Raw genomic sequence first — 22,148 nt, 5'->3', positions numbered from 1 at the left:
TGCGGAACATGAGTGAAAAATGAAGAGGGCACTGTGATTTCAAACACTGAGTCACAATCGTCACTGCAGCGACAGCAAGGCAAAACTTTAAAATTTGCCGTGACCAGGATTCGAACCTGGGTTATTGCGGCCACAACGCAATGTCCTAACCACTAGACGATCACGGCCACGGAAGCACCGCCGAGAGCAGTTCTCGCGACTGCAAGTGGCGATGCACAGCAAAGCTCAGCCCACACACCACTGTGTCTCCCCACAGCTGTGTCAGACGCGGTCTCCATTACATGTATACTGGCAAGCGAACGTGTCTGCGCTGTTAGGACACTAAGCAGTGTGGTTAGCTGCATTCAACCCCCGTGGCAATGTCTTGCAGTCCTCCAGCTCTGTTGACCACAGGTAGGTGCCTCGATAAGAGGTGGATACATGTCGCATCGCTCTCGCCGTCACTTGTCACCACGAATCGTACTTAACGTAGTTTTCTGCAAGCGTCAGCGGAGCGTCAGTCGAGCTAAGTCGGGACAAGTCGCATAAGAGGAGCAACAAAATGCGCATTTCCGGTACCGGGAATCGAACCCGGGCCTCCTGGGTGAGAGCCAGGTATCCTAGCCACTAGACCACACCGGATAACGACGCCAGGGCTCCTCCTGCGAACACAGCAAGCTATACACAATCTACTTGACGACAACGGCAAAAATTAGCGTTTCCACTTTATAGAACGTCGTGCTCTGGACACATTTCGTGGAGACGAACGCCAGCAATCGTGACACCAAACTGCGCCTGTGAATCCTGTCGTTGCACCACGCACTGTGCTGCTACGACAATTTAAGAAAGAGACGCTCACGGCTTGCCGCGCTGTTTTCGTCGCGGGTAATCAGTGCTACGGCTTCCGAGACAGAAAACATTGGCAGCGGTGGGATTCGAACCCACGCCTCCGAAGAGACTGGTGCCTGAAACCAGCGCCTTAGACCGCTCGGCCACGCTACCTACGCGCCACGGCGGTCACAGGAGCTGCGTTCTTACCCACGAGACCACACCGCAATGGCACAAAAACGAGAAGTAAAAATTGGCAGCGGTGGGATTCGAACCCACGCCTCCGAAGAGACTGGTGCCTTAAACCAGCGCCTTAGACCGCTCGGCCACGCTACCTGCGTCAGTGTTCTTCGCTTTTGTGGAAACAGTGCGCGACACAGCTCCCTGTTCTGCTGCAACTGGCTGCTCATCCATTGCACCTCAAACAACTGCCCTTTTCGAATAGAGATTAACTACACAGGCAGCTGCCCGCGCTCTGGTGCGGCGGCATTGCGTGTTGATAATGAACTGGTAGTGCCACCTGCAGCCTGCGGAACATGAGTGAAAAATGAAGAGGGCACTGTGATTTCAAACACTGAGTCACAATCGTCACTGCAGCGACAGCAAGGCAAAACTTTAAAATTTGCCGTGACCAGGATTCGAACCTGGGTTATTGCGGCCACAACGCAATGTCCTAACCACTAGACGATCACGGCCACGGAAGCACCGCCGAGAGCAGTTCTCGCGACTGCAAGTGGCGATGCACAGCAAAGCTCAGCCCACACACCACTGTGTCTCCCCACAGCTGTGTCAGACGCGGTCTCCATTACATGTATACTGGCAAGCGAACGTGTCTGCGCTGTTAGGACACTAAGCAGTGTGGTTAGCTGCATTCAACCCCCGTGGCAATGTCTTGCAGTCCTCCAGCTCTGTTGACCACAGGTAGGTGCCTCGATAAGAGGTGGATACATGTCGCATCGCTCTCGCCGTCACTTGTCACCACGAATCGTACTTAACGTAGTTTTCTGCAAGCGTCAGCGGAGCGTCAGTCGAGCTAAGTCGGGACAAGTCGCATAAGAGGAGCAACAAAATGCGCATTTCCGGTACCGGGAATCGAACCCGGGCCTCCTGGGTGAGAGCCAGGTATCCTAGCCACTAGACCACACCGGATAACGACGCCAGGGCTCCTCCTGCGAACACAGCAAGCTATACACAATCTACTTGACGACAACGGCAAAAATTAGCGTTTCCACTTTATAGAACGTCGTGCTCTGGACACATTTCGTGGAGACGAACGCCAGCAATCGTGACACCAAACTGCGCCTGTGAATCCTGTCGTTGCACCACGCACTGTGCTGCTACGACAATTTAAGAAAGAGACGCTCACGGCTTGCCGCGCTGTTTTCGTCGCGGGTAATCAGTGCTACGGCTTCCGAGACAGAAAACATTGGCAGCTTTTTTTTTTTTTTTTTTTTTTTTTTTTTTCGGGCCTCCCAACTCCCCTTATAGCCCGGCCTTGCGCTCTCCAATTTTGCCTTCTTCGGCGAGCTTCTTCAGCTATAAAATAAAACGGTGCTGCTTGCAAACAGAAAAGACGAATTGTTGCACTGTCCATTCAGTTGAAAACCGTAAACTTCTCGGTATGGTTCCTTGGAAGACGTTGGTGTTCAAGATGAAGTGATGAAATCGGAGATACTGGATTGCTTTGAGGAATGTTTCTTGTGGCTGTTCACCGCGAACGAAGCATCGAAGGAAAACTAAAACCTCTTGAAGTGAAAGTGCAGGCCTATAATGACTGCAAGCAGTAGCTTTGCGCCTACACGCCTTAAAATAAAAAATGAAAGAATAACAGCGCATAAGGCGCTGTCCACCTAAATTCAGTAAAGGAAAGAATAAAATTGGAAAAAAAGAATAAAAAATCAAAACTGCCTGAGTTAGTCCTCTCAGTCACAGGGAAGGAACACCCTTCACACGTCCCATGATTTGTTGTTCAAAATGCTTCGGAGCGGCCATTAAAATAAGTAATGAAAAAAGTCACAAAAATTTAAAAGTATCCACACATGTCAAAGGAATGAGTAGACTCCCGAACTTTCCGAAAACTGTCCGGCGGAAAACGAGAAGGAAAACACAATCCTCTCCGACGTAAGAAAAAGAAAGTAAAAAATCCTCTTTTCTTGAAAACCAAACAATCTCCGTGGCAGCGCGGTGCGTAACGCATCCTTGAATGTACGCCGATGACGGAGGAACCAGACGGTGTAAAAAAAAAAAAAATAAATAAAAACATAAAGAAATCACTAAACCACAACGAAACACAAACACACACGAACACAGGATAAAACTGTGTTAAACTTTTCGTCGTCGTTTCCACGTTGCAGTCCGGCACAAGCGTAAGCATCGTACTTGTTGAATGATTCACTGTTCCTGTAGTATTCAATTTGCATTAACTATGTATCCAGGCCCGGAGACAATGCAAAACACAGAAGTAAAGAAAAGTCGCAGCAGTGAAGTGTTGCTTACAACAGTTTGTCGTGGGCAAATGCGAGTGCAATGTGCAGAAAATTGGCAAAGATTTTGTCATAGTCTTTCCTGGTTTTAGTGAGGTCATGTTGCGTGGACAAATAAACCAGATAGGCATAGTCGTCCGTAAGTCGCAATTGCAGGAGGGCGAACACAGTGTGAGCCACGATCCACGCAGTGGCGGCACGCTGCGTATGCGGATATGGGTTGAAGTCCGGGATCAATGCCGTGTCCGCAGAAAAGGCGGCAGCGCTGGTCCGGTTGATAAGTGCGAGCATCCTGACGGCAATGTTCCAAGCCGACTGTGACCTCAGGCACACGAAACGATGTTCTAAGGTGTCGTCTTGGCGACAGTCTTCACACAAGCTCGATGGAGATAAGTGAATGCGGCGCAGCTTTTCGTTGGTGGGCAGAATTCGGTTAACCACTTGGTACCAAAAGCTGCTGACGTCCGCTGACAGGAAGGGAGCGTGAACATGAGCCCACACCGCCCTCCACGCAGATCGCGGGTAGCGCGCCTCCATCTTATTACCGACTGGCCGTCCTCTTAGTCCCTGGTAGACACGTTTCACAGTCCGTGTGCGAGGGTCGAGTACGTCGGCGGCGAGATAACTTTTTTGAATGTAGTATTCTCGAACATAACGCAGCTGAAACGGTATTGTAGTCGGGTCTAGAGGTGCTACGTCAGATAGTGGACGATGAATAGCGAACAGAATAGCTGTGGGGCTCGACGGATCCTGTTCAATAATGACGCTCGTCCGATGAAGGAGCAACGCTGCGGCTTTCATAGCAAAATGAATGAGCCCGAGCCCACCCTGTTCGCGCGGTAAAGTACATATTTCGTAAGACACCTTGAAAATATGTCCCCGCCACAGTAGCCAATAGACTGCCTGTGTTATGGCTCTACCCAAATTCTTGGGTACCTGAAATAATTGTGCGAGGTACCAGGCTTTGCTGAGCAAGAAAACATTTATTAAAATCACCCGCTGTGTTAATGCAAGGGTGCGAGTAGCGGACAGGCTAGCCATAGCTCGTATGCCATTTAAGACAATACGCCAGTTGTAGGACGCAGTCTGTAACAGATTGGCTTGAAAGCGAACACCCAAAATCTTGTGTTCCTGCTTCACTGTAAACCATGGGCGTTTGAAGCCACGTGTCGCTGCATAAATAGGCAGAAAAACCGTCTTACGGGTATTGATGCTCGCACCGGATGCACGTTCATACTGTGTAAGAACAGCGCGTATTGTATCAAAGTCGGTAGCCGAGGACACCAAGAGACCAAGGTCGTCAGCATAAGCGCGACAAACGTGCTTCGCATCCCCAATACGTATTCCCCTACAAACACTGTGCAACTTACGCAACAAAGGATCTAAGGAAATTGCGTAAAGCGCCATTGACAGAGGGCACCCTTGTTTGACTGAACAGCAGAGCGGAACAGGTTCCGACAAAAATCCATTGAGACTAATCCGTGAGGTGGAATATTTGAAAAGGTTAAAAATCATAGTGATATATTTTACACCGAAACCAAACTTCTGTAGCACTCGCCGGAGATATAGGTGACTAACCCTGTCAAAAGCCATTGCAAAATCGATGGATAAAATGCCAAAAGGAATCCTATTCGTCGAAGCATAGGCAATGGCATCTCGGTATGTCGACACAGCACCATAAAGAGTGCGGTTCGGCACTGCACAGTATTGAAAGGGACTAATCAGTTTTTTCATGACTAGCTTCAAGCGAGAGGAGGCACATTTGGTGAAGAGTTTGTAATCACCATTAAGAAGGGTAATTGGTCTAAGATTGCACAGTTTCCTGGTGACTGGAACCTTTGGAACCAAGACCACAATACCTTCCAGGAAGGACGCAGGGACATCCACACCATTTAAAATTTCATTAAAAACGTCAGTCAGGGCGGAGCCAAACAAGTGCCAAAAATGTAAATAAAATTCCGGTGGCAACCCATCAGCGCCCGGTGATTTATTCTGGGAGCACAGTTTTAAGACATCACTCACTTCCTCCACGGTAAAGTTTTCTGTGAGGCGACGGCGATCCGCTACGGATAAGACGTAGGGAACGTCGTGGAAAAGCTCTGAAATCGCGGCAGCATCAGTGTATTTCTCACTGAAAGGTTCGATGAAGTGACGGTGGGCCTCGGCAAGAATTGCCGCCTGGCTATTAAGCCGCGCACCGTCAGCTGATTCCAGCTCCGTGACGTAACGTCGCTTCGCGCGCCGGCGTTCGCGCAGCTGATGAAACACGGAAGGCGCTTCATCAGCAAGCGCCCCGGGGGCTCGGCTCCGTACGACAGATCCGCGCAACGATTCCCTTTTCAAAGCCAGAAGACGGTGTTTTATACGCCGAATGGTTGCCATCCGAAGAGCGGGATTATTTGTGTGCAGGTGGATGGCATCATTTAAACAGGTTTCATAAAATTGCAATGTAGAACGCTCCCAGTGAGCAACATTCTGACTAAACTCCAAGAGGGTCTTGCGTATTGCCGGCTTAACAAATTCTACCCACCAAGACAAAGTAGAGGCATAGAGACCGCGATATTTCAGCACCCTCTGCCACACACGCACGATAACCGGTGCAAAATGTGGGTGTGAGAGATGTCGCACATTAAACTTCCATAATCGACTGGCGCGGGGTTTATTCGCCAACAGAGAATGAAAGCGGCAGACATACGCACAATGATCGGAAAAAATCACGGGGTGAACAGAGGAGTCCGTAAGACAGTGCTGTTTTTCACGAGAAACATAAATCCTATCGAGCCGACTCCTTCCCGTGGGGTAAAAGAAAGTAAAGCCCACGTCCCGCGGGTGGAAATGACACCACGAGTCAATTAAATTCATCTCAGTAACGAGCGTCTGTAATTCTAGGCACTTATACGGCCGTGGCTCCTGATCTCTATCTTCCAGCACGCAGTTAAAATCTCCACCCATGACTACAGGCAGGTGGGGGCCCCGTAAAAGGTGACAAATGTCACTGCTATAAAACACACGGCGGCGTGGCTGCCCGTCGGCACCAGAAGGGGCGTACACGTTAACATATCGTACGTTGTTGATCGTGCAAGCTACACCACGACCGTTAGGAATTGTAGCGACATTACTATAGTCATGACCAACACGAATTAAAATGGCAGTACCACAATTGCACTCGACATCAAAGTTCAAGAGTACTTGATAGCCCGGAATGGAGTGAACTAGATCTATCACAACCTCCTGCAAAAACACTACGTCAGCAGCAATGTAATTTAAAAAACCCACAAAACTTGCAAACTTCACAGGCGACTCCAATTTATTAAGATTAATGGTAGCCACAACTGATGGAGGGCGTGCTACCATAGACAACAAGGAAAAACAAATAAAACAAATTAGACGGCAGGAGTGGACCCACCCTCCTCCTCCATATCGTCTGCCCAGTCACAACGTTCAGACGGTGCAGCTGAAGTAGGCGGTTCTAGTGTGGGAGGTGCAGACGCGGAATCCTGCGAAGGGGGACGCGTGCGACGCTGGGGGGTGTCTTCCGCCTTACGCTTAACCGAAAGTTGTGCCGGGTTCGTTGCCTGAGACGTCGTAATGTCCATTGCTAGATTTACATCAGAGTGGTGCAACATTTCCTTTAACTGCTGTACAACCTGTTCCCGCCTGTCTGCCGACACACTTGTCGTAGGCGCTGGCTGACTGCTCGCCACAGGACGCTGTGGACGACGCCCCGTCGCAACCGACGGCCGTGATTCGACTACGGGGCGGGGCAAGGGCTTGTGCGCCGGCTTTTGCACAGATTTTTGTTTTTGTTTTGACTTCGGACGGGGAACCTGCTTCCATTCCGGAGACGGGCTGCGTTCTCCGCGAGAAAAAGACCGTGTGTCTAAAATCTGCGAACTACTGGCACTGCGGAAGCGGTCAGTATTGCCACGCCTGTCCGAAACACTTTCACGCCTAGGCTTTGGTTCCTGTGAGGCAGGAGCCCCTTCCGGAACACCTTGAATCACGGAAGTAGAAGGTGACGAATCCACAAGAGCAACAGGGGGGGTAACCACCTGAACGGTTTCTGATCCGGTCCGCTCCGGAACTACAGGCCCAGCCGGAGGCGGAAGCAATACAGTAGCGACGGGAACTGACAGAGAAGGAACGGACATGTTTTGAACAGAATCAAGTCCGGTTGTGTTGGCATCGACATCCATCGCGACCGCATCAACTAAAGGCGTTGCCGTTTCCGCGGAACGTGCCGGTGAACGGGGAACACCTAACAACACGGCCGCGTACGACGCGTCGTCATCTTGCCCACGGGGCGGTAGCTGCACAGGGCGCCTACGCCTAGGACAATTTTGCCGAAAGTGGTCGGTGGCATTACAATAGGAGCAGGTTTGCGGCTGACCACTATACGAAATAAAAGCCCGGTGGCCGGCCATAACCAAAAACGAAGGAACGTGCTTCCTCACAATCATTTTGACACTACGGATACCGTTCTCAACTTGATAGATATAAGCGGACGACCACTTTTCTTTCGTAATCGACAAAACTGTGCCATAAGGCATAAGGCTACGAGCTATAGTCTCATTCCTGGTTTCAAACGGAAGATTGAATACTCTAACGTTACGGATACCAAATCCAGCATTCGACAGAGTAACATTACTAATTGTCCCATCAGAGTGTTTGAATTTGCGGACACCACCGTTTTCACTTACAAGGGCATCGCACAGTTCCGGACATTTCAATTTAACAAACAAAGAGTTCAGGAACGCGTCCAATTGCAAGCCTAGCACATCACTTTCAGGAATTTTCAAGTCATTTTTCATCCACGAATGAATTTCGAAAGCAGACGGTCGGGTTACGTTTCTATCAAATTCACATTGGATATTATTTTCTCGGTCTTCGGAATCCATGTTAACTTACAGTTCAGCTGACTAGTGCAGCGAAGAAACAGTCACCGCGATGAACCGCCGCCGACCGCGAAGCACACGTAAACAACGCCCGACACGCCGGAGCGAGCGCGCGATGTGTTCGGGCCCACGACTCCGAAGAGACTGGTGCCTTAAACCAGCGCCTTAGACCGCTCGGCCACGCTACCTACGCGCCACGGCGGTCACAGGAGCTGCGTTCTTACCCACGAGACCACACCGCAATGGCACAAAAACGAGAAGTAAAAATTGGCAGCGGTGGGATTCGAACCCACGCCTCCGAAGAGACTGGTGCCTTAAACCAGCGCCTTAGACCGCTCGGCCACGCTACCTGCGTCAGTGTTCTTCGCTTTTGTGGAAACAGTGCGCGACACAGCTCCCTGTTCTGCTGCAACTGGCTGCTCATCCATTGCACCTCAAACAACTGCCCTTTTCGAATAGAGATTAACTACACAGGCAGCTGCCCGCGCTCTGGTGCGGCGGCATTGCGTGTTGATAATGAACTGGTAGTGCCACCTGCAGCCTGCGGAACATGAGTGAAAAATGAAGAGGGCACTGTGATTTCAAACACTGAGTCACAATCGTCACTGCAGCGACAGCAAGGCAAAACTTTAAAATTTGCCGTGACCAGGATTCGAACCTGGGTTATTGCGGCCACAACGCAATGTCCTAACCACTAGACGATCACGGCCACGGAAGCACCGCCGAGAGCAGTTCTCGCGACTGCAAGTGGCGATGCACAGCAAAGCTCAGCCCACACACCACTGTGTCTCCCCACAGCTGTGTCAGACGCGGTCTCCATTACATGTATACTGGCAAGCGAACGTGTCTGCGCTGTTAGGACACTAAGCAGTGTGGTTAGCTGCATTCAACCCCCGTGGCAATGTCTTGCAGTCCTCCAGCTCTGTTGACCACAGGTAGGTGCCTCGATAAGAGGTGGATACATGTCGCATCGCTCTCGCCGTCACTTGTCACCACGAATCGTACTTAACGTAGTTTTCTGCAAGCGTCAGCGGAGCGTCAGTCGAGCTAAGTCGGGACAAGTCGCATAAGAGGAGCAACAAAATGCGCATTTCCGGTACCGGGAATCGAACCCGGGCCTCCTGGGTGAGAGCCAGGTATCCTAGCCACTAGACCACACCGGATAACGACGCCAGGGCTCCTCCTGCGAACACAGCAAGCTATACACAATCTACTTGACGACAACGGCAAAAATTAGCGTTTCCACCTTATAGAACGTCGTGCTCTGGACACATTTCGTGGAGACGAACGCCAGCAATCGTGACACCAAACTGCGCCTGTGAATCCTGTCGTTGCACCACGCACTGTGCTGCTACGACAATTTAAGAAAGAGACGCTCACGGCTTGCCGCGCTGTTTTCGTCGCGGGTAATCAGTGCTACGGCTTCCGAGACAGAAAACATTGGCAGCGGTGGGATTCGAACCCACGCCTCCGAAGAGACTGGTGCCTGAAACCAGCGCCTTAGACCGCTCGGCCACGCTACCTACGCGCCACGGCGGTCACAGGAGCTGCGTTCTTACCCACGAGACCACACCGCAATGGCACAAAAACGAGAAGTAAAAATTGGCAGCGGTGGGATTCGAACCCACGCCTCCGAAGAGACTGGTGCCTTAAACCAGCGCCTTAGACCGCTCGGCCACGCTACCTGCGTCAGTGTTCTTCGCTTTTGTGGAAACAGTGCGCGACACAGCTCCCTGTTCTGCTGCAACTGGCTGCTCATCCATTGCACCTCAAACAACTGCCCTTTTCGAATAGAGATTAACTACACAGGCAGCTGCCCGCGCTCTGGTGCGGCGGCATTGCGTGTTGATAATGAACTGGTAGTGCCACCTGCAGCCTGCGGAACATGAGTGAAAAATGAAGAGGGCACTGTGATTTCAAACACTGAGTCACAATCGTCACTGCAGCGACAGCAAGGCAAAACTTTAAAATTTGCCGTGACCAGGATTCGAACCTGGGTTATTGCGGCCACAACGCAATGTCCTAACCACTAGACGATCACGGCCACGGAAGCACCGCCGAGAGCAGTTCTCGCGACTGCAAGTGGCGATGCACAGCAAAGCTCAGCCCACACACCACTGTGTCTCCCCACAGCTGTGTCAGACGCGGTCTCCATTACATGTATACTGGCAAGCGAACGTGTCTGCGCTGTTAGGACACTAAGCAGTGTGGTTAGCTGCATTCAACCCCCGTGGCAATGTCTTGCAGTCCTCCAGCTCTGTTGACCACAGGTAGGTGCCTCGATAAGAGGTGGATACATGTCGCATCGCTCTCGCCGTCACTTGTCACCACGAATCGTACTTAACGTAGTTTTCTGCAAGCGTCAGCGGAGCGTCAGTCGAGCTAAGTCGGGACAAGTCGCATAAGAGGAGCAACAAAATGCGCATTTCCGGTACCGGGAATCGAACCCGGGCCTCCTGGGTGAGAGCCAGGTATCCTAGCCACTAGACCACACCGGATAACGACGCCAGGGCTCCTCCTGCGAACACAGCAAGCTATACACAATCTACTTGACGACAACGGCAAAAATTAGCGTTTCCACCTTATAGAACGTCGTGCTCTGGACACATTTCGTGGAGACGAACGCCAGCAATCGTGACACCAAACTGCGCCTGTGAATCCTGTCGTTGCACCACGCACTGTGCTGCTACGACAATTTAAGAAAGAGACGCTCACGGCTTGCCGCGCTGTTTTCGTCGCGGGTAATCAGTGCTACGGCTTCCGAGACAGAAAACATTGGCAGCGGTGGGATTCGAACCCACGCCTCCGAAGAGACTGGTGCCTGAAACCAGCGCCTTAGACCGCTCGGCCACGCTACCTACGCGCCACGGCGGTCACAGGAGCTGCGTTCTTACCCACGAGACCACACCGCAATGGCACAAAAACGAGAAGTAAAAATTGGCAGCGGTGGGATTCGAACCCACGCCTCCGAAGAGACTGGTGCCTTAAACCAGCGCCTTAGACCGCTCGGCCACGCTACCTGCGTCAGTGTTCTTCGCTTTTGTGGAAACAGTGCGCGACACAGCTCCCTGTTCTGCTGCAACTGGCTGCTCATCCATTGCACCTCAAACAACTGCCCTTTTCGAATAGAGATTAACTACACAGGCAGCTGCCCGCGCTCTGGTGCGGCGGCATTGCGTGTTGATAATGAACTGGTAGTGCCACCTGCAGCCTGCGGAACATGAGTGAAAAATGAAGAGGGCACTGTGATTTCAAACACTGAGTCACAATCGTCACTGCAGCGACAGCAAGGCAAAACTTTAAAATTTGCCGTGACCAGGATTCGAACCTGGGTTATTGCGGCCACAACGCAATGTCCTAACCACTAGACGATCACGGCCACGGAAGCACCGCCGAGAGCAGTTCTCGCGACTGCAAGTGGCGATGCACAGCAAAGCTCAGCCCACACACCACTGTGTCTCCCCACAGCTGTGTCAGACGCGGTCTCCATTACATGTATACTGGCAAGCGAACGTGTCTGCGCTGTTAGGACACTAAGCAGTGTGGTTAGCTGCATTCAACCCCCGTGGCAATGTCTTGCAGTCCTCCAGCTCTGTTGACCACAGGTAGGTGCCTCGATAAGAGGTGGATACATGTCGCATCGCTCTCGCCGTCACTTGTCACCACGAATCGTACTTAACGTAGTTTTCTGCAAGCGTCAGCGGAGCGTCAGTCGAGCTAAGTCGGGACAAGTCGCATAAGAGGAGCAACAAAATGCGCATTTCCGGTACCGGGAATCGAACCCGGGCCTCCTGGGTGAGAGCCAGGTATCCTAGCCACTAGACCACACCGGATAACGACGCCAGGGCTCCTCCTGCGAACACAGCAAGCTATACACAATCTACTTGACGACAACGGCAAAAATTAGCGTTTCCACCTTATAGAACGTCGTGCTCTGGACACATTTCGTGGAGACGAACGCCAGCAATCGTGACACCAAACTGCGCCTGTGAATCCTGTCGTTGCACCACGCACTGTGCTGCTACGACAATTTAAGAAAGAGACGCTCACGGCTTGCCGCGCTGTTTTCGTCGCGGGTAATCAGTGCTACGGCTTCCGAGACAGAAAACATTGGCAGCGGTGGGATTCGAACCCACGCCTCCGAAGAGACTGGTGCCTGAAACCAGCGCCTTAGACCGCTCGGCCACGCTACCTACGCGCCACGGCGGTCACAGGAGCTGCGTTCTTACCCACGAGACCACACCGCAATGGCACAAAAACGAGAAGTAAAAATTGGCAGCGGTGGGATTCGAACCCACGCCTCCGAAGAGACTGGTGCCTTAAACCAGCGCCTTAGACCGCTCGGCCACGCTACCTGCGTCAGTGTTCTTCGCTTTTGTGGAAACAGTGCGCGACACAGCTCCCTGTTCTGCTGCAACTGGCTGCTCATCCATTGCACCTCAAACAACTGCCCTTTTCGAATAGAGATTAACTACACAGGCAGCTGCCCGCGCTCTGGTGCGGCGGCATTGCGTGTTGATAATGAACTGGTAGTGCCACCTGCAGCCTGCGGAACATGAGTGAAAAATGAAGAGGGCACTGTGATTTCAAACACTGAGTCACAATCGTCACTGCAGCGACAGCAAGGCAAAACTTTAAAATTTGCCGTGACCAGGATTCGAACCTGGGTTATTGCGGCCACAACGCAATGTCCTAACCACTAGACGATCACGGCCACGGAAGCACCGCCGAGAGCAGTTCTCGCGACTGCAAGTGGCGATGCACAGCAAAGCTCAGCCCACACACCACTGTGTCTCCCCACAGCTGTGTCAGACGCGGTCTCCATTACATGTATACTGGCAAGCGAACGTGTCTGCGCTGTTAGGACACTAAGCAGTGTGGTTAGCTGCATTCAACCCCCGTGGCAATGTCTTGCAGTCCTCCAGCTCTGTTGACCACAGGTAGGTGCCTCGATAAGAGGTGGATACATGTCGCATCGCTCTCGCCGTCACTTGTCACCACGAATCGTACTTAACGTAGTTTTCTGCAAGCGTCAGCGGAGCGTCAGTCGAGCTAAGTCGGGACAAGTCGCATAAGAGGAGCAACAAAATGCGCATTTCCGGTACCGGGAATCGAACCCGGGCCTCCTGGGTGAGAGCCAGGTATCCTAGCCACTAGACCACACCGGATAACGACGCCAGGGCTCCTCCTGCGAACACAGCAAGCTATACACAATCTACTTGACGACAACGGCAAAAATTAGCGTTTCCACTTTATAGAACGTCGTGCTCTGGACACATTTCGTGGAGACGAACGCCAGCAATCGTGACACCAAACTGCGCCTGTGAATCCTGTCGTTGCACCACGCACTGTGCTGCTACGACAATTTAAGAAAGAGACGCTCACGGCTTGCCGCGCTGTTTTCGTCGCGGGTAATCAGTGCTACGGCTTCCGAGACAGAAAACATTGGCAGCGGTGGGATTCGAACCCACGCCTCCGAAGAGACTGGTGCCTGAAACCAGCGCCTTAGACCGCTCGGCCACGCTACCTACGCGCCACGGCGGTCACAGGAGCTGCGTTCTTACCCACGAGACCACACCGCAATGGCACAAAAACGAGAAGTAAAAATTGGCAGCGGTGGGATTCGAACCCACGCCTCCGAAGAGACTGGTGCCTTAAACCAGCGCCTTAGACCGCTCGGCCACGCTACCTGCGTCAGTGTTCTTCGCTTTTGTGGAAACAGTGCGCGACACAGCTCCCTGTTCTGCTGCAACTGGCTGCTCATCCATTGCACCTCAAACAACTGCCCTTTTCGAATAGAGATTAACTACACAGGCAGCTGCCCGCGCTCTGGTGCGGCGGCATTGCGTGTTGATAATGAACTGGTAGTGCCACCTGCAGCCTGCGGAACATGAGTGAAAAATGAAGAGGGCACTGTGATTTCAAACACTGAGTCACAATCGTCACTGCAGCGACAGCAAGGCAAAACTTTAAAATTTGCCGTGACCAGGATTCGAACCTGGGTTATTGCGGCCACAACGCAATGTCCTAACCACTAGACGATCACGGCCACGGAAGCACCGCCGAGAGCAGTTCTCGCGACTGCAAGTGGCGATGCACAGCAAAGCTCAGCCCACACACCACTGTGTCTCCCCACAGCTGTGTCAGACGCGGTCTCCATTACATGTATACTGGCAAGCGAACGTGTCTGCGCTGTTAGGACACTAAGCAGTGTGGTTAGCTGCATTCAACCCCCGTGGCAATGTCTTGCAGTCCTCCAGCTCTGTTGACCACAGGTAGGTGCCTCGATAAGAGGTGGATACATGTCGCATCGCTCTCGCCGTCACTTGTCACCACGAATCGTACTTAACGTAGTTTTCTGCAAGCGTCAGCGGAGCGTCAGTCGAGCTAAGTCGGGACAAGTCGCATAAGAGGAGCAACAAAATGCGCATTTCCGGTACCGGGAATCGAACCCGGGCCTCCTGGGTGAGAGCCAGGTATCCTAGCCACTAGACCACACCGGATAACGACGCCAGGGCTCCTCCTGCGAACACAGCAAGCTATACACAATCTACTTGACGACAACGGCAAAAATTAGCGTTTCCACCTTATAGAACGTCGTGCTCTGGACACATTTCGTGGAGACGAACGCCAGCAATCGTGACACCAAACTGCGCCTGTGAATCCTGTCGTTGCACCACGCACTGTGCTGCTACGACAATTTAAGAAAGAGACGCTCACGGCTTGCCGCGCTGTTTTCGTCGCGGGTAATCAGTGCTACGGCTTCCGAGACAGAAAACATTGGCAGCGGTGGGATTCGAACCCACGCCTCCGAAGAGACTGGTGCCTGAAACCAGCGCCTTAGACCGCTCGGCCACGCTACCTACGCGCCACGGCGGTCACAGGAGCTGCGTTCTTACCCACGAGACCACACCGCAATGGCACAAAAACGAGAAGTAAAAATTGGCAGCGGTGGGATTCGAACCCACGCCTCCGAAGAGACTGGTGCCTTAAACCAGCGCCTTAGACCGCTCGGCCACGCTACCTGCGTCAGTGTTCTTCGCTTTTGTGGAAACAGTGCGCGACACAGCTCCCTGTTCTGCTGCAACTGGCTGCTCATCCATTGCACCTCAAACAACTGCCCTTTTCGAATAGAGATTAACTACACAGGCAGCTGCCCGCGCTCTGGTGCGGCGGCATTGCGTGTTGATAATGAACTGGTAGTGCCACCTGCAGCCTGCGGAACATGAGTGAAAAATGAAGAGGGCACTGTGATTTCAAACACTGAGTCACAATCGTCACTGCAGCGACAGCAAGGCAAAACTTTAAAATTTGCCGTGACCAGGATTCGAACCTGGGTTATTGCGGCCACAACGCAATGTCCTAACCACTAGACGATCACGGCCACGGAAGCACCGCCGAGAGCAGTTCTCGCGACTGCAAGTGGCGATGCACAGCAAAGCTCAGCCCACACACCACTGTGTCTCCCCACAGCTGTGTCAGACGCGGTCTCCATTACATGTATACTGGCAAGCGAACGTGTCTGCGCTGTTAGGACACTAAGCAGTGTGGTTAGCTGCATTCAACCCCCGTGGCAATGTCTTGCAGTCCTCCAGCTCTGTTGACCACAGGTAGGTGCCTCGATAAGAGGTGGATACATGTCGCATCGCTCTCGCCGTCACTTGTCACCACGAATCGTACTTAACGTAGTTTTCTGCAAGCGTCAGCGGAGCGTCAGTCGAGCTAAGTCGGGACAAGTCGCATAAGAGGAGCAACAAAATGCGCATTTCCGGTACCGGGAATCGAACCCGGGCCTCCTGGGTGAGAGCCAGGTATCCTAGCCACTAGACCACACCGGATAACGACGCCAGGGCTCCTCCTGCGAACACAGCAAGCTATACACAATCTACTTGACGACAACGGCAAAAATTAGCGTTTCCACCTTATAGAACGTCGTGCTCTGGACACATTTCGTGGAGACGAACGCCAGCAATCGTGACACCAAACTGCGCCTGTGAATCCTGTCGTTGCACCACGCACTGTGCTGCTACGACAATTTAAGAAAGAGACGCTCACGGCTTGCCGCGCTGTTTTCGTCGCGGGTAATCAGTGCTACGGCTTCCGAGACAGAAAACATTGGCAGCGGTGGGATTCGAACCCACGCCTCCGAAGAGACTGGTGCCTGAAACCAGCGCCTTAGACCGCTCGGCCACGCTACCTACGCGCCACGGCGGTCACAGGAGCTGCGTTCTTACCCACGAGACCACACCGCAATGGCACAAAAACGAGAAGTAAAAATTGGCAGCGGTGGGATTCGAACCCACGCCTCCGAAGAGACTGGTGCCTTAAACCAGCGCCTTAGACCGCTCGGCCACGCTACCTGCGTCAGTGTTCTTCGCTTTTGTGGAAACAGTGCGCGACACAGCTCCCTGTTCTGCTGCAACTGGCTGCTCATCCATTGCACCTCAAACAACTGCCCTTTTCGAATAGAGATTAACTACACAGGCAGCTGCCCGCGCTCTGGTGCGGCGGCATTGCGTGTTGATAATGAACTGGTAGTGCCACCTGCAGCCTGCGGAACATGAGTGAAAAATGAAGAGGGCACTGTGATTTCAAACACTGAGTCACAATCGTCACTGCAGCGACAGCAAGGCAAAACTTTAAAATTTGCCGTGACCAGGATTCGAACCTGGGTTATTGCGGCCACAACGCAATGTCCTAACCACTAGACGATCACGGCCACGGAAGCACCGCCGAGAGCAGTTCTCGCGACTGCAAGTGGCGATGCACAGCAAAGCTCAGCCCACACACCACTGTGTCTCCCCACAGCTGTGTCAGACGCGGTCTCCATTACATGTATACTGGCAAGCGAACGTGTCTGCGCTGTTAGGACACTAAGCAGTGTGGTTAGCTGCATTCAACCCCCGTGGCAATGTCTTGCAGTCCTCCAGCTCTGTTGACCACAGGTAGGTGCCTCGATAAGAGGTGGATACATGTCGCATCGCTCTCGCCGTCACTTGTCACCACGAATCGTACTTAACGTAGTTTTCTGCAAGCGTCAGCGGAGCGTCAGTCGAGCTAAGTCGGGACAAGTCGCATAAGAGGAGCAACAAAATGCGCATTTCCGGTACCGGGAATCGAACCCGGGCCTCCTGGGTGAGAGCCAGGTATCCTAGCCACTAGACCACACCGGATAACGACGCCAGGGCTCCTCCTGCGAACACAGCAAGCTATACACAATCTACTTGACGACAACGGCAAAAATTAGCGTTTCCACTTTATAGAACGTCGTGCTCTGGACACATTTCGTGGAGACGAACGCCAGCAATCGTGACACCAAACTGCGCCTGTGAATCCTGTCGTTGCACCACGCACTGTGCTGCTACGACAATTTAAGAAAGAGACGCTCACGGCTTGCCGCGCTGTTTTCGTCGCGGGTAATCAGTGCTACGGCTTCCGAGACAGAAAACATTGGCAGCGGTGGGATTCGAACCCACGCCTCCGAAAAGACTGGTGCCTGAAACCAGCGCCTTAGACCGCTCGGCCACGCTACCTACGCGCCACGGCGGTCACAGGAGCTGCGTTCTTACCCACGAGACCACACCGCAATGGCACAAAAACGAGAAGTAAAAATTGGCAGCGGTGGGATTCGAACCCACGCCTCCGAAGAGACTGGTGCCTTAAACCAGCGCCTTAGACCGCTCGGCCACGCTACCTGCGTCAGTGTTCTTCGCTTTTGTGGAAACAGTGCGCGACACAGCTCCCTGTTCTGCTGCAACTGGCTGCTCATCCATTGCACCTCAAACAACTGCCCTTTTCGAATAGAGATTAACTACACAGGCAGCTGCCCGCGCTCTGGTGCGGCGGCATTGCGTGTTGATAATGAACTGGTAGTGCCACCTGCAGCCTGCGGAACATGAGTGAAAAATGAAGAGGGCACTGTGATTTCAAACACTGAGTCACAATCGTCACTGCAGCGACAGCAAGGCAAAACTTTAAAATTTGCCGTGACCAGGATTCGAACCTGGGTTATTGCGGCCACAACGCAATGTCCTAACCACTAGACGATCACGGCCACGGAAGCACCGCCGAGAGCAGTTCTCGCGACTGCAAGTGGCGATGCACAGCAAAGCTCAGCCCACACACCACTGTGTCTCCCCACAGCTGTGTCAGACGCGGTCTCCATTACATGTATACTGGCAAGCGAACGTGTCTGCGCTGTTAGGACACTAAGCAGTGTGGTTAGCTGCATTCAACCCCCGTGGCAATGTCTTGCAGTCCTCCAGCTCTGTTGACCACAGGTAGGTGCCTCGATAAGAGGTGGATACATGTCGCATCGCTCTCGCCGTCACTTGTCACCACGAATCGTACTTAACGTAGTTTTCTGCAAGCGTCAGCGGAGCGTCAGTCGAGCTAAGTCGGGACAAGTCGCATAAGAGGAGCAACAAAATGCGCATTTCCGGTACCGGGAATCGAACCCGGGCCTCCTGGGTGAGAGCCAGGTATCCTAGCCACTAGACCACACCGGATAACGACGCCAGGGCTCCTCCTGCGAACACAGCAAGCTATACACAATCTACTTGACGACAACGGCAAAAATTAGCGTTTCCACTTTATAGAACGTCGTGCTCTGGACACATTTCGTGGAGACGAACGCCAGCAATCGTGACACCAAACTGCGCCTGTGAATCCTGTCGTTGCACCACGCACTGTGCTGCTACGACAATTTAAGAAAGAGACGCTCACGGCTTGCCGCGCTGTTTTCGTCGCGGGTAATCAGTGCTACGGCTTCCGAGACAGAAAACATTGGCAGCGGTGGGATTCGAACCCACGCCTCCGAAGAGACTGGTGCCTGAAACCAGCGCCTTAGACCGCTCGGCCACGCTACCTACGCGCCACGGCGGTCACAGGAGCTGCGTTCTTACCCACGAGACCACACCGCAATGGCACAAAAACGAGAAGTAAAAATTGGCAGCGGTGGGATTCGAACCCACGCCTCCGAAGAGACTGGTGCCTTAAACCAGCGCCTTAGACCGCTCGGCCACGCTACCTGCGTCAGTGTTCTTCGCTTTTGTGGAAACAGTGCGCGACACAGCTCCCTGTTCTGCTGCAACTGGCTGCTCATCCATTGCACCTCAAACAACTGCCCTTTTCGAATAGAGATTAACTACACAGGCAGCTGCCCGCGCTCTGGTGCGGCGGCATTGCGTGTTGATAATGAACTGGTAGTGCCACCTGCAGCCTGCGGAACATGAGTGAAAAATGAAGAGGGCACTGTGATTTCAAACACTGAGTCACAATCGTCACTGCAGCGACAGCAAGGCAAAACTTTAAAATTTGCCGTGACCAGGATTCGAACCTGGGTTATTGCGGCCACAACGCAATGTCCTAACCACTAGACGATCACGGCCACGGAAGCACCGCCGAGAGCAGTTCTCGCGACTGCAAGTGGCGATGCACAGCAAAGCTCAGCCCACACACCACTGTGTCTCCCCACAGCTGTGTCAGACGCGGTCTCCATTACATGTATACTGGCAAGCGAACGTGTCTGCGCTGTTAGGACACTAAGCAGTGTGGTTAGCTGCATTCAACCCCCGTGGCAATGTCTTGCAGTCCTCCAGCTCTGTTGACCACAGGTAGGTGCCTCGATAAGAGGTGGATACATGTCGCATCGCTCTCGCCGTCACTTGTCACCACGAATCGTACTTAACGTAGTTTTCTGCAAGCGTCAGCGGAGCGTCAGTCGAGCTAAGTCGGGACAAGTCGCATAAGAGGAGCAACAAAATGCGCATTTCCGGTACCGGGAATCGAACCCGGGCCTCCTGGGTGAGAGCCAGGTATCCTAGCCACTAGACCACACCGGATAACGACGCCAGGGCTCCTCCTGCGAACACAGCAAGCTATACACAATCTACTTGACGACAACGGCAAAAATTAGCGTTTCCACTTTATAGAACGTCGTGCTCTGGACACATTTCGTGGAGACGAACGCCAGCAATCGTGACACCAAACTGCGCCTGTGAATCCTGTCGTTGCACCACGCACTGTGCTGCTACGACAATTTAAGAAAGAGACGCTCACGGCTTGCCGCGCTGTTTTCGTCGCGGGTAATCAGTGCTACGGCTTCCGAGACAGAAAACATTGGCAGCTTTTTTTTTTTTTTTTTTATTTAGTTTTTTTTTTTTTTTTTTTTTTTTTTTTTTTTTTTTTTTTTTTTTTTTTTTTTTTTTTTTTTTTTCGGGCCTCCCAACTCCCCTTATAGCCCGGCCTTGCGCTCTCCAATTTTGCCTTCTTCGGCGAGCTTCTTCAGCTATAAAATAAAACGGTGCTGCTTGCAAACAGAAAAGACGAATTGTTGCACTGTCCATTCAGTTGAAAACCGTAAACTTCTCGGTATGGTTCCTTGGAAGACGTTGGTGTTCAAGATGAAGTGATGAAATCGGAGATACTGGATTGCTTTGAGGAAAGTTTCTTGTGGCTGTTCACCGCGAACGAAGCATCGAAGGAAAACTAAAACCTCTTGAAGTGAAAGTGCAGGCCTATAATGACAGCAAGCAGTAGCTTTGCGCCTACACGCCTTAAAATAAAAAATGAAAGAATAACAGCGCATGAGGCGCTGTCCACCTAAATTCAGTAAAGGAAAGAATAAAATTGAAAAAAAGTATAAAAAATCAAAACTGCCTGAGTTAGTCCTCTCAGTCACAGGGAAGGAACACCCTTCACACGTCCCATGATTTGTTGTTCAAAATGCTTCGGAGCGGCCATTAAAATAAGTAATGAAAAAAGTCACAAAAATTTAAAAGTATCCACACATGTCAAAGGAATGAGTAGACTCCCGAACTTTCCGAAAACTGTCCGGCGGAAAACGAGAAGGAAAACACAATCCTCTCCGACGTAAGAAAAAGAAAGTAAAAAATCCTCTTTTCTTCAAAACCAAACAATCTCCGTGGCAGCGCGGTGCGTAGCGCATCCTTGAATGTACGCCGATGACGGAGGAACCAGACGGTGTAAAAAAAAAAAAAAAAAAAAATAAATAAATAAATAAAACATAAAGAAATCACTAAACCACAACGAAACACAAACACACACGAACACAGGATAAAACTGTGTTAAACTTGTCGTCGTCGTTTCCACGTTGCAGTCCGGCACAAGCGTAAGCATCGTACTTGTTGAATGATTCACTGTTCCTGTAGTATTCAATTTGCATTAACTATGTATCCGGGCCCGGAGACAATGCAAAACACAGAAGTAAAGAAAAGTCGCAGCAGTGAAGTGTTGCTTACAACAGTTTGTCGTGGGCAAATGCGAGTGCAATGTGCAGAAAATTGGCAAAGATTTTGTCATAGTCTTTCCTGGTTTTAGTGAGGTCATGTTGCGTGGACAAATAAACCAGATAGGCATAGTCGTCCGTAAGTCGCAATTGCAGGAGGGCGAACACAGTGTGAGCCACGATCCACGCAGTGGCGGCACGCTTCGTATGCGGATATGGGTTGAAGTCCGGGATCAATGCCGTGTCCGCAGAAAAGGCGGCAGCGCTGGTCCGATTGATAAGTGCGAGCATCCTGACGGCAATGTTCCAAGCCGACTGTGACCTCAGGCACACGAAACGATGTTCTAAGGTGTCGTCTTGGCGACAGTCTTCACACAAGCTCGATGGAGATAAGTGAATGCGGCGCAGCTTTTCGTTGGTGGGCAGAATTCGGTTAACCACTTGGTACCAAAAGCTGCTGACGTCCGCTGACAGGAAGGGAGCGTGAACATGAGCCCACACCGTCCTCCACGCAGATCGCGGGTAGCGCGCCTCCATCTTATTACCGACTGGCCGTCCTCTTAGTCCCTGGTAGACACGTTTCACAGTCCGTGTGCGAGGGTCGAGTACGTCGGCGGCGAGATAACTTTTTTGAATGTAGTATTCTCGAACATAACGCAGCTGAAACGGTATTGTAGTCGGGTCTAGAGGTGCTACGTCAGAAAGTGGACGATG

General features: G+C 52.0%; 41 non-coding genes across 41 annotated transcripts; all 41 read right to left on the bottom strand.

Moving 5' to 3' along the window:
* Positions 1-95: 95 nt before the first annotated feature.
* On the bottom strand, positions 96-167 carry Trnah-gug. The gene has a single exon. It is a non-coding gene; the product is annotated as a tRNA-His (tRNA).
* Positions 168-549: 382 nt separating this feature from the next.
* On the bottom strand, positions 550-621 carry Trnae-cuc. Its single transcript has one exon. It is a non-coding gene; the product is annotated as a tRNA-Glu (tRNA).
* A 278-nt stretch (positions 622-899) lies between these two features.
* Positions 900-981, bottom strand: Trnal-cag. Its single transcript has one exon. It is a non-coding gene; the product is annotated as a tRNA-Leu (tRNA).
* An 80-nt stretch (positions 982-1,061) lies between these two features.
* Positions 1,062-1,143, bottom strand: Trnal-aag. The gene has a single exon. It is a non-coding gene; the product is annotated as a tRNA-Leu (tRNA).
* A 287-nt stretch (positions 1,144-1,430) lies between these two features.
* On the bottom strand, positions 1,431-1,502 carry Trnah-gug. The gene has a single exon. It is a non-coding gene; the product is annotated as a tRNA-His (tRNA).
* A 382-nt stretch (positions 1,503-1,884) lies between these two features.
* On the bottom strand, positions 1,885-1,956 carry Trnae-cuc. The gene has a single exon. It is a non-coding gene; the product is annotated as a tRNA-Glu (tRNA).
* Positions 1,957-8,453: 6,497 nt separating this feature from the next.
* Trnal-aag lies at positions 8,454-8,535 on the bottom strand. Its single transcript has one exon. It is a non-coding gene; the product is annotated as a tRNA-Leu (tRNA).
* Positions 8,536-8,822: 287 nt separating this feature from the next.
* Positions 8,823-8,894, bottom strand: Trnah-gug. Its single transcript has one exon. It is a non-coding gene; the product is annotated as a tRNA-His (tRNA).
* A 382-nt stretch (positions 8,895-9,276) lies between these two features.
* On the bottom strand, positions 9,277-9,348 carry Trnae-cuc. Its single transcript has one exon. It is a non-coding gene; the product is annotated as a tRNA-Glu (tRNA).
* A 278-nt stretch (positions 9,349-9,626) lies between these two features.
* Positions 9,627-9,708, bottom strand: Trnal-cag. Its single transcript has one exon. It is a non-coding gene; the product is annotated as a tRNA-Leu (tRNA).
* An 80-nt stretch (positions 9,709-9,788) lies between these two features.
* Positions 9,789-9,870, bottom strand: Trnal-aag. Its single transcript has one exon. It is a non-coding gene; the product is annotated as a tRNA-Leu (tRNA).
* A 287-nt stretch (positions 9,871-10,157) lies between these two features.
* Positions 10,158-10,229, bottom strand: Trnah-gug. The gene has a single exon. It is a non-coding gene; the product is annotated as a tRNA-His (tRNA).
* Positions 10,230-10,611: 382 nt separating this feature from the next.
* Trnae-cuc lies at positions 10,612-10,683 on the bottom strand. Its single transcript has one exon. It is a non-coding gene; the product is annotated as a tRNA-Glu (tRNA).
* Positions 10,684-10,961: 278 nt separating this feature from the next.
* On the bottom strand, positions 10,962-11,043 carry Trnal-cag. The gene has a single exon. It is a non-coding gene; the product is annotated as a tRNA-Leu (tRNA).
* An 80-nt stretch (positions 11,044-11,123) lies between these two features.
* Trnal-aag lies at positions 11,124-11,205 on the bottom strand. Its single transcript has one exon. It is a non-coding gene; the product is annotated as a tRNA-Leu (tRNA).
* Positions 11,206-11,492: 287 nt separating this feature from the next.
* On the bottom strand, positions 11,493-11,564 carry Trnah-gug. Its single transcript has one exon. It is a non-coding gene; the product is annotated as a tRNA-His (tRNA).
* Positions 11,565-11,946: 382 nt separating this feature from the next.
* Trnae-cuc lies at positions 11,947-12,018 on the bottom strand. The gene has a single exon. It is a non-coding gene; the product is annotated as a tRNA-Glu (tRNA).
* Positions 12,019-12,296: 278 nt separating this feature from the next.
* On the bottom strand, positions 12,297-12,378 carry Trnal-cag. Its single transcript has one exon. It is a non-coding gene; the product is annotated as a tRNA-Leu (tRNA).
* An 80-nt stretch (positions 12,379-12,458) lies between these two features.
* Trnal-aag lies at positions 12,459-12,540 on the bottom strand. Its single transcript has one exon. It is a non-coding gene; the product is annotated as a tRNA-Leu (tRNA).
* A 287-nt stretch (positions 12,541-12,827) lies between these two features.
* On the bottom strand, positions 12,828-12,899 carry Trnah-gug. Its single transcript has one exon. It is a non-coding gene; the product is annotated as a tRNA-His (tRNA).
* Positions 12,900-13,281: 382 nt separating this feature from the next.
* On the bottom strand, positions 13,282-13,353 carry Trnae-cuc. Its single transcript has one exon. It is a non-coding gene; the product is annotated as a tRNA-Glu (tRNA).
* Positions 13,354-13,631: 278 nt separating this feature from the next.
* Positions 13,632-13,713, bottom strand: Trnal-cag. The gene has a single exon. It is a non-coding gene; the product is annotated as a tRNA-Leu (tRNA).
* An 80-nt stretch (positions 13,714-13,793) lies between these two features.
* On the bottom strand, positions 13,794-13,875 carry Trnal-aag. The gene has a single exon. It is a non-coding gene; the product is annotated as a tRNA-Leu (tRNA).
* A 287-nt stretch (positions 13,876-14,162) lies between these two features.
* Trnah-gug lies at positions 14,163-14,234 on the bottom strand. The gene has a single exon. It is a non-coding gene; the product is annotated as a tRNA-His (tRNA).
* A 382-nt stretch (positions 14,235-14,616) lies between these two features.
* Trnae-cuc lies at positions 14,617-14,688 on the bottom strand. The gene has a single exon. It is a non-coding gene; the product is annotated as a tRNA-Glu (tRNA).
* A 278-nt stretch (positions 14,689-14,966) lies between these two features.
* Trnal-cag lies at positions 14,967-15,048 on the bottom strand. Its single transcript has one exon. It is a non-coding gene; the product is annotated as a tRNA-Leu (tRNA).
* Positions 15,049-15,128: 80 nt separating this feature from the next.
* On the bottom strand, positions 15,129-15,210 carry Trnal-aag. Its single transcript has one exon. It is a non-coding gene; the product is annotated as a tRNA-Leu (tRNA).
* Positions 15,211-15,497: 287 nt separating this feature from the next.
* Trnah-gug lies at positions 15,498-15,569 on the bottom strand. Its single transcript has one exon. It is a non-coding gene; the product is annotated as a tRNA-His (tRNA).
* Positions 15,570-15,951: 382 nt separating this feature from the next.
* On the bottom strand, positions 15,952-16,023 carry Trnae-cuc. The gene has a single exon. It is a non-coding gene; the product is annotated as a tRNA-Glu (tRNA).
* Positions 16,024-16,301: 278 nt separating this feature from the next.
* Positions 16,302-16,383, bottom strand: Trnal-cag. The gene has a single exon. It is a non-coding gene; the product is annotated as a tRNA-Leu (tRNA).
* Positions 16,384-16,463: 80 nt separating this feature from the next.
* Positions 16,464-16,545, bottom strand: Trnal-aag. Its single transcript has one exon. It is a non-coding gene; the product is annotated as a tRNA-Leu (tRNA).
* Positions 16,546-16,832: 287 nt separating this feature from the next.
* Trnah-gug lies at positions 16,833-16,904 on the bottom strand. The gene has a single exon. It is a non-coding gene; the product is annotated as a tRNA-His (tRNA).
* Positions 16,905-17,286: 382 nt separating this feature from the next.
* On the bottom strand, positions 17,287-17,358 carry Trnae-cuc. The gene has a single exon. It is a non-coding gene; the product is annotated as a tRNA-Glu (tRNA).
* A 278-nt stretch (positions 17,359-17,636) lies between these two features.
* On the bottom strand, positions 17,637-17,718 carry Trnal-cag. Its single transcript has one exon. It is a non-coding gene; the product is annotated as a tRNA-Leu (tRNA).
* An 80-nt stretch (positions 17,719-17,798) lies between these two features.
* On the bottom strand, positions 17,799-17,880 carry Trnal-aag. The gene has a single exon. It is a non-coding gene; the product is annotated as a tRNA-Leu (tRNA).
* A 287-nt stretch (positions 17,881-18,167) lies between these two features.
* On the bottom strand, positions 18,168-18,239 carry Trnah-gug. The gene has a single exon. It is a non-coding gene; the product is annotated as a tRNA-His (tRNA).
* Positions 18,240-18,621: 382 nt separating this feature from the next.
* Positions 18,622-18,693, bottom strand: Trnae-cuc. Its single transcript has one exon. It is a non-coding gene; the product is annotated as a tRNA-Glu (tRNA).
* Positions 18,694-18,971: 278 nt separating this feature from the next.
* Trnal-cag lies at positions 18,972-19,053 on the bottom strand. Its single transcript has one exon. It is a non-coding gene; the product is annotated as a tRNA-Leu (tRNA).
* Positions 19,054-19,133: 80 nt separating this feature from the next.
* Trnal-aag lies at positions 19,134-19,215 on the bottom strand. The gene has a single exon. It is a non-coding gene; the product is annotated as a tRNA-Leu (tRNA).
* A 287-nt stretch (positions 19,216-19,502) lies between these two features.
* Positions 19,503-19,574, bottom strand: Trnah-gug. The gene has a single exon. It is a non-coding gene; the product is annotated as a tRNA-His (tRNA).
* Positions 19,575-19,956: 382 nt separating this feature from the next.
* Trnae-cuc lies at positions 19,957-20,028 on the bottom strand. The gene has a single exon. It is a non-coding gene; the product is annotated as a tRNA-Glu (tRNA).
* Positions 20,029-22,148: the final 2,120 nt, after the last annotated feature.

This window comes from Schistocerca piceifrons, unplaced genomic scaffold (genome assembly GCF_021461385.2).
Source record: "Schistocerca piceifrons isolate TAMUIC-IGC-003096 unplaced genomic scaffold, iqSchPice1.1 HiC_scaffold_575, whole genome shotgun sequence".
NCBI classification, from domain to species: domain Eukaryota; kingdom Metazoa; phylum Arthropoda; class Insecta; order Orthoptera; family Acrididae; genus Schistocerca; species Schistocerca piceifrons.
This window is presented reverse-complemented; position numbering and strand designations above follow the sequence as displayed.